Source organism: Branchiostoma floridae, chromosome 4 (genome assembly GCF_000003815.2).
Source record: "Branchiostoma floridae strain S238N-H82 chromosome 4, Bfl_VNyyK, whole genome shotgun sequence".
NCBI lineage: Eukaryota > Metazoa > Chordata > Leptocardii > Amphioxiformes > Branchiostomatidae > Branchiostoma > Branchiostoma floridae.
Window position 1 is genome coordinate 31,491,382 of NC_049982.1, and position 7,852 is coordinate 31,499,233.

Below are 7,852 nucleotides of genomic sequence, written 5' to 3' on the forward strand. Positions count from 1 at the left end.
ATGAGCACATTCTCATTCTATTGTACCAGCAAATCCTTATAGTCTGGAATTTTTCTCAGCTAATCAGTACTAGACTATTTTAACACCAGACTGTACAATAAAACTAGACCGTGCAGATTTGCTGTGACAATATTGAAATGTAGGACAATATTAGAATATTGTCACAACAAATCTGCACAGTCTAGTGTTATTGTACCAGCTATTTAACCTGATTAGTCATTGGTCCCGAAAGTTGCCCTTTGACCCCACAATACTAAGAGATGTCAAACTGTCAGTCCTCCTGTGGTCCTCGTCTACGACGGACCCCTCCACTTCTGCTCACCACGCAAAGCAGAAAACCTGCCCAGCGGTGATGTTGGTTTTTCGACGCCGCAGGGAAGCACGCTACGGCTCGAGGCCTTGGCGGTCACGTTTTGATTACCCTCGGGAGGACACGTTCTTTCCACGGAAGGTTTGATTTGGTTCCGCGGTCGGTCGGTACTTTTTTCGTGTGTTTCTCTCGTCTCTTTACTCCTGTGTGTGCTTCGTTAGAGGTTCGGAGCGGCCTTTACTGATTATGGTTCTCGCTGTTTGTGTTTCCTTTCTAGCACGGCTTGGAATTCCGGCTGCCAGCTATATCATTTTAATCCTTGCGTTGTCTGTTGTTTTTTGCATATGAATACTTGATTTTTGAGGGAGGAATGTTCCGGAGTGCAGGGGTGACTGCTTTACGCCATTTTCGTTACAGTTTCAAGCCTTTTTTCCTTCTTAGGCCGGGACGAGTTTAGGACGCCTTTTTCGTTCAGGCTGGCGTTTTGTTCTGCGTGAAGCTGACTGATTCTTGTGTGTTTTCGTGCCTTTGTGAATGTTTTAGCAGGGTCCGACAGCTACTCCAAGCAGATAGTTGGTGCCCACATGGCAGATGGTGGTTCTCTCGAATTTCTTTTGTCCTGGTTATGTTTTTGTATCCATAGTGATCCTCCGCGAAGGAAAGCTGTGGGTGTTGGCTTTTATTGTTGAGGTGTGGAGCAGAACGAGAGTTTCCAGATTTTGATGTCATTTTTTGATTTTCGTGAATATTTCAGGCAGGAACAGAGAACGACGATGGCATGTTCCAGGAGGCAAGATGGCGAACCCCCCCCCCCCTCCTGGTTCTTTGTTTTCAGGATCAGACGTCACCCGCTGAGAGAGCTTGTCGTAGCGTTCAGCCAACCCCTCTGAGCTTCGAAGGCTGCAGTCGGTACGATTTGGGTGTCATTTCTGTTTTGGCAAGGTAGAATTTTCTTTTGCTTTCCTAGATTGAACGTCGAGGCTGTGTATGGGGTTTCCGCTAATATTTTGCATTAGTTTGGAGTTTGATTTGCATGTGTATGAGTGTGTATCTGTAAGGCGCGTTTGGATGTTGTGGGCGCGCGTGACCCAGCCTTACGCCACGTAACGCGGCTCGCTCGCATGTGGGGGGGCTGGGCGGTGTGGAAGATGCGTTTGTTTTAGACTTGTCTGTCTGGGACCGGACCTCAGTGCCGGGCGCCCGTCCCTCCCCACTGTCTCATGGTTCACGTGTTGTTCATACAGGTCTGACGCTCTCCCCCTCCAACAACAGGGATGCGAGGGACACACCACCACCCAGCTCCGGGACACGCCATCATCAACCTCGCCAGATGTGCGGCCCGATAGGACCCGTTGGTGGCCTGCACAAGCTTTAGCAGCAGAGAGGGGTCAAGACGCGCCAGGGAACCTGTTAGGCTGTGATGTTTTATGTTGTGAACCATGTTTTCTTTGTACTGAATAAAGTTGTGAGATAATAAATACCAGGGAACCTGAGGAGGCGGCTTCAGGGCACAGTGCTACAAGGGACAGCGGTCAGAGGATCAGGGTCGACTGGCGCTCCGGTCCCCGACACCGCCCAGCCCCTGCCGGTCAGTTCAGCTAACCCCGCCGACAGCTCAAGGAACGGACTGTAAGTCATTTTTTCCCCTATTTTTCTTGATGGATTTTGACATGTCGTTTTCCAGTGCGATGGGGTGCCGCGGGATGCTGGATGGTTAGGAACTAATCGAGTAACCCTGTTTTGAGATTGGTCTGACCAAGAACGTCTTTGGTTTGACGCCTTTTTTATAGCACAGCAAGATATCATTCAGTGCGACGGGGTTCCGCAGTAAGCTGAATGACCCGACAAGTGTGCAGTCGTATTTTCAGCATGGTGTGACGTTATCCAGCGCGAAGGGTTTCCGCGGAAGGCTGGACGATCCGAGAAATTGTGCTCGTTTATTTTCTTTCGTGATTTGCTGTGACATCATTCAGCGCGAAGGGGTTCCGCGGAAGGCTGAATGATTCGGGAAGTCATGTACGTTCTTCCATGACATTTTGTAACTAAATCCAGTGCGATGGGTTTCCGCGGGAGGCTGGATAATTTGCTAGGCGGAAGTGCGTAAGTATCGTCGCCGGACTGAGGCCTGGCTAAAGGGTGTGCGCGGGAAACGGGCATTGAGGACAGAAGTGAGCAGCCTGATGTGCGTCTGTGTATAAATGATTTTTGTGTCGCACAGTGATGACTTACCAGATGCAGTACAGAGCACGGTTCAGTTATGTCTGTTTTTCCTTCATGTTTGAATCGCTGTGTAAATTTGGAGTGGGTATGATCAGTGTTGGGAAAACGAGTGTGAATACTTAGGAATGTGTGGTTTATGTAACGTTAGTGATAAAAGTTCAAAGAAGAGCAAGATGAGTGAGGGGGACAAGTCGAGAGGAGTAAGAAAGGAATCATATGAGTAAGGGGAGAGGAAGGGTGATAGAGCGAAGATAAGGATGGGAAGATGAGAGAGGGATAAAGACAGGGAGTGATTTGAAAGAGTAGACAGGGAGAGGAAAGGAGCGAGAAGGTACCTTAAGGAAGTATCTTTGTAGAGAGGTATTAGGGGACAGGAGAGGAAAGGCTCCAAAGTCAGAGAGGGCAAAGGCGGAAGACGATTTCCGCATCACTTCATAACGGAGGGGCCGAGGACTAATTCAGGACAAATAGGATACTATTTAACCTGATTAGTCATTGGTCCCGAAAGTTGCCCTTTGACCCCACAATACTAAGAGATGTCAAACTGTCAGTCCTCCTGTGGCCCTCCGGCTACGTCTGGAGCCTGAAGCGACCCACCCGCCCAGCCCTCGACAAGTTTTCTGCTTTGCGCGGTTTTTGGACGCCCGCTTAATGCGGTCGTCTCAGCGCATAGGTGACTTTAGGCTCCAGACGATTTCCGCATCACTTCATAACGGAGGGGCCGAGGACTAATTCAGGACAAATAGGATACTAGTTTGCACATCTGTTGGTCTTGTCCCTGCAGCAGTAGCAGCATGCAGTGGAGCCGTGTGACGTGCGGAGCTGCTGCAGTCAGTGTCCTCGGTCTCCTGTGGGTCGTCACAGACACGGCCGTCTTCACCTGTCCTGAGACATGTGAGTGTGGGACTGACGGGGAGGTTGACTGTAACAGACGGGGGCTCATGGACGTTCCCACCAACATACCATTGAACACAACTGTTTTCCGTCTAGAATATAATAACATACATAGCCTATCCGATGCGGATTTCCCCTATCTCACAAGCCTGGAGAGGCTTTATCTTGACAACAACGACATTCGCGTTCTTCCTGGTGGAGTTTTCTCAAATCTCAGCAGTCTGAGGGAACTGCATCTATCTGTTAATCATATAGCTGACCTCCCAGATGGAGTATTCTCTCATCTGACCAGCTTGGTAGAGCTCCGCCTGAACAACAATAACATATCGACTCTGCCCGCTGGAGTGTTCTCAGACCTCACCAGTTTGGAAACGCTGCGGCTATCTGTTAATCAAATAACTGACCTCCCGGTTGGATTACTTTCAAATCTCACCCGTCTGCTGACACTGAGGCTAGCTGATAACTATATCTCTTATCTCCCAGATGAAGTGTTCTCAAATCTGACCAGTCTGGAGATTCTTTACCTAGACAACAATAAAATCTCGGCTCTATCCCCTGATGTTTTCTCACATCTCACCCGTCTGTATGCCTTGCGTCTATCTGGTAACCATATAACTGACCTCCCGGATGGAATATTTGCCAATCTGACCAGGTTGAGTGTGCTTTACCTGGACAACAATAAAATCTCGAGTCTGTCCACGGGAATTTTTTCCCATCTCACCTATCTGCTATCGCTGTACCTATCTGATAATCATATAGTTGGCCTCCCGGATGGGGTATTTTCATATCTCGCCCGTATGGGAAGGCTGTCTCTATCTGGTAATCATTTAACTGACCTCTCGGATAAAATATTCTCAAATCTGACCCGTTTGGGATGGCTTGATTTGGACAACAATAACATCTCAAGTCTGCCCACTGGAGTGTCCTCACATCTCACCAGTCTGGATACGCTGATACTATCGGGTAATCATATAGCTGACTTGCCGGATGGAGCATTCTCAAATCTCACCAATTTGGTGGAGCTGCGTCTATCTGCTAATCATATAGATGACCTCTCGGATGGAGTATTCTCAACAAATCTGACCAATTTGAAACGACTTTACCTGGACAACAATAACATCTCGAGTCTGCCCGTTGTAGTGTTCTCAGGTCTCGTCAATCTGAAAAACCTTTATATAGCTGGAAACCCATGGAGGTGTGACTGTAATTTCCATCGTCTAATGACACGTCTGCGCGATAAGATTGACGAACGAATTGTCCCCACCTGTACCTCCCCTACCCACATGGAAGGCGACGCGCTGAAAGCGATTGTGACAGACAAAGTTTGTCAGAACCGCGGGGACTGCACCACGGGAACTGCTGAGAGCACTTGTGCTTGCAACGTCGTCTGGACTGGCACATACTGCGATAGAGGTAAGATGTTTGTTTACATTCTGAAAACGGTATCAAGAAGCCGAAAAAAACAAAAGAATAGTCTGTATGACACTATCCTCCGCACAGTGGTTTTAACGTTTGCGGTCATGTGTAAGATGTTTGATACCCTCATCAATAACTACAAACGTGCCATTTTGTCAGCCTTATCCATTTAAAGCGGTCGTTTACCGTTCCGATTAACTGTGATGGTGAAGGTTAAATGTTGGCCCACTATTTTTGACCTTGGTACTGTAGCAGCACGTTTTGTATCATATCATTAGACCTTGACTTGTTTTGGTGTTGATTTTTTAGTGGTAGGGAGGTGTTAAATCGATGTTTATGTGGTATAGATTTGAGCCTCCTAGCCGTTTGCCGTCGATCTGCAAGGTCATTGTGGGTGGACTGCGATGATAGTTGGTACGTGGGTAAGTTTTGTGACTATGGCCTGTTTAACGTGTTTTGGGGCCCTCTGGTGGCTGAACGATCTACTGCGTCAGGGCTTTTGTATCTTGGTTTTGGACTTCTTGTACGTGGTGTTGATTTCTAGATGGTAGAAAGGTGTTGATAGAAGGTGGAACTGGTGAAGGCCTGCCCCCCCCCCCCCTAGCAGGTTGTCGTCGAACTGCAGAATTTTTTTTCTATTCTATAGCCCCCTTGGTAACAAATATTTTAGCCTTACTCTCAGACAGAATAGACATGATGAATGGCCTGTATTGCTTATGTTATGTGCCTATGTGTCCTTGGAGGACTCAAAGCAAATGGAGAACTGAATTCCTATCTCAACAAGAAAACCCTTTCTAAACCAACCAACTAGGCACATTTCAAAAACATTGAGAAAAAAATGTGCAGCATACGTAAACGGTAAGATTTGACGTGAACACACTGCCAGTTTTCATTTAACCTCGACGAGACATGTGCGAGGGGTTGCTTTTCAAACTATCACGATCTTGTAGAAGATGTTTCAGTCACCGTCAGCCCTCCACGGGGACCGCGCGGGAGCTCCGGTAACCCGATACTCTGCGTTCGAATGGAAACTTTTGGGCCAAATTTGACCATCGTGTATCGTTATTTAATAGCTGCACTTGCATGCGTGCGCTCGTAAGCCCCCCTCCCATGTACATTTGCGCCATAGCTATCACTTAACACAACACCCCAAACTCGAGTAAAAATCAAAAACTACTGGCCCACAAACGACGAGAAGCTTCCCGAATTTCTTACAGCTTTTGAGTATTGTTGTCAATTGTGAGATAAACAGTATAGTTTTTCTACTTACTTTTGATGGAACAATATTCTTCGGCGCGAGGTATGCTCCCGCGGCACAGCATTATAACCTGCTAATTTGAAAGACCCTTCCTCATTGACTGTAGCCGAGTTGCCGATTTTATGTTGAATGTTGCGCGCCGTGTTATAAACTAATCCATTTAGCGACCAGGTGCACGGCTGCGGCCGGCCACCACCTGGTCCTGCACATGTCAAGGTGATTACGTCATTTACCATGTATGGTGACACGCTCAGAGGCGGCGAAGACGAAAACGAAGACGAAAAAAAAACGCCGAATTGGCTTATAAATCATTTTTAAAGTGATTTTGTGCCAAATATGATAACAAGAAAGAAAGCAAGAAGGAAAGAAAGCAAGAAAGAAAGAAAGAAAGAAAGAAAGAAAGAAAGAAAGAAAGAAAGAAAGAAAGAAAGAAAGAAAGAAAGAAAGAAAGAAAGAAAGAAAGAAAGAAAGAAAGAAAGAAAGAAAGAAAGAAAGAAAGAAAGAAAGAAAGAAAGAAAGAAAGAAAGAAAGAAAGAAAGAAAGAAAGAAAGAATAAACAATACGAACAATATTTTTACTCCCTAGCGTACCTACGGTACGCGGAGTAAAAATGAATATCACTACAGCCTATTCAAGCGTCTTCAGCTATGCCAAGTATGTGAAAGTGCTGAAGCGTCAAACTATGAACATGAACGGACTAGCTTGCAAAAGCTCAGCACTAACCCTTAATTACTTATACCTGAAATAACGTCAGACGTCCCTGCCCATACAATATTTGGTCACTGTTCACTTGCAGAAGCTAACTTGGCCATCGGAAAGAACGCATCGCAGAGTTCCACATTTGCTAATGGTACGGGAGCTGAAAAGGCAGTTGACGGTTCCACTTCGGACTGCGCTAAAACAGACCGGGAGCATCAGCCATGGTGGCAGGTGGATCTGGCAGGTTACTACAAGATCAGCCGGGTCAACCTTATGGTCCCCCTGCTCTTGTATGGTAAGTTGTTTCTGAACGGACATGCACTTCATCAGGAATTTGCACGTGCATCAACAGTCATTTGTTGCTCTCGCCTTACTGTATGTCATGAAAACAAACCTGTTTTCATCTGCAAGGAAATGTACGCACTGCTTCTATCTCTTCTCTTGCTTTATCTATGACATTCTGCTGACAAATTCCGTCAAGTTCCAGGATGTTTATGCCTTAAGTCACGTTGGACCAAACTTGTTTTACCACCGATTTGTGAGGGCAATTAAGCAAAAGAGAACCACTGGGAAATGTTTTCAAACAATTCGAATCTCGTCCAATTGTGTTCATGTTCACTTGGGTGGATAATATTTAGTTAATTGTGAGTACATAGTGTAGTAGGGCCATGTAGTGTACCCGGTAGTAAACTTCAGAAGAAATCTTCAGAAGAAATGCGTCCTTCCATTCAGAAAACAAAGTCCACTCCTTATTGAACAGATGGCACCCGCCGCAATTGGTCAAATCTTTTGACTCATTTCGCACGGCACAGTTCCTAATTTCTGATTCTAATGGTACATTTGTTGACGTATTCTTACAGGAGAAATACAAAACACTCTAACAGTGCGGGTTGGCCCAAACGAGAATTTCACCCGGAATGCCCAATGTGGACAGAATCACACGACTGAACCTTTGGGCACGCAAGTCATCAATACGCCATGCGACCCGACGATGTACGGCCGTTATGTGTCGGTACAGGCATTACCACTGGGGGACGCGAACACAACCTACATGA

The 7,852-nt window shown here is 46.4% G+C and overlaps 1 long non-coding RNA gene across 1 annotated transcript; it reads left to right on the top strand.

The window, feature by feature from the left end:
• The first annotated feature begins 203 nt into the window (after window positions 1–203).
• On the top strand, window positions 204–1,806 carry LOC118414875. Its single transcript, XR_004831031.1, has 2 exons — window positions 204–473; window positions 1,555–1,806. It is a non-coding gene; the product is annotated as an uncharacterized LOC118414875 (long non-coding RNA).
• The last annotated feature ends 6,046 nt before the right edge of the window (window positions 1,807–7,852 follow it).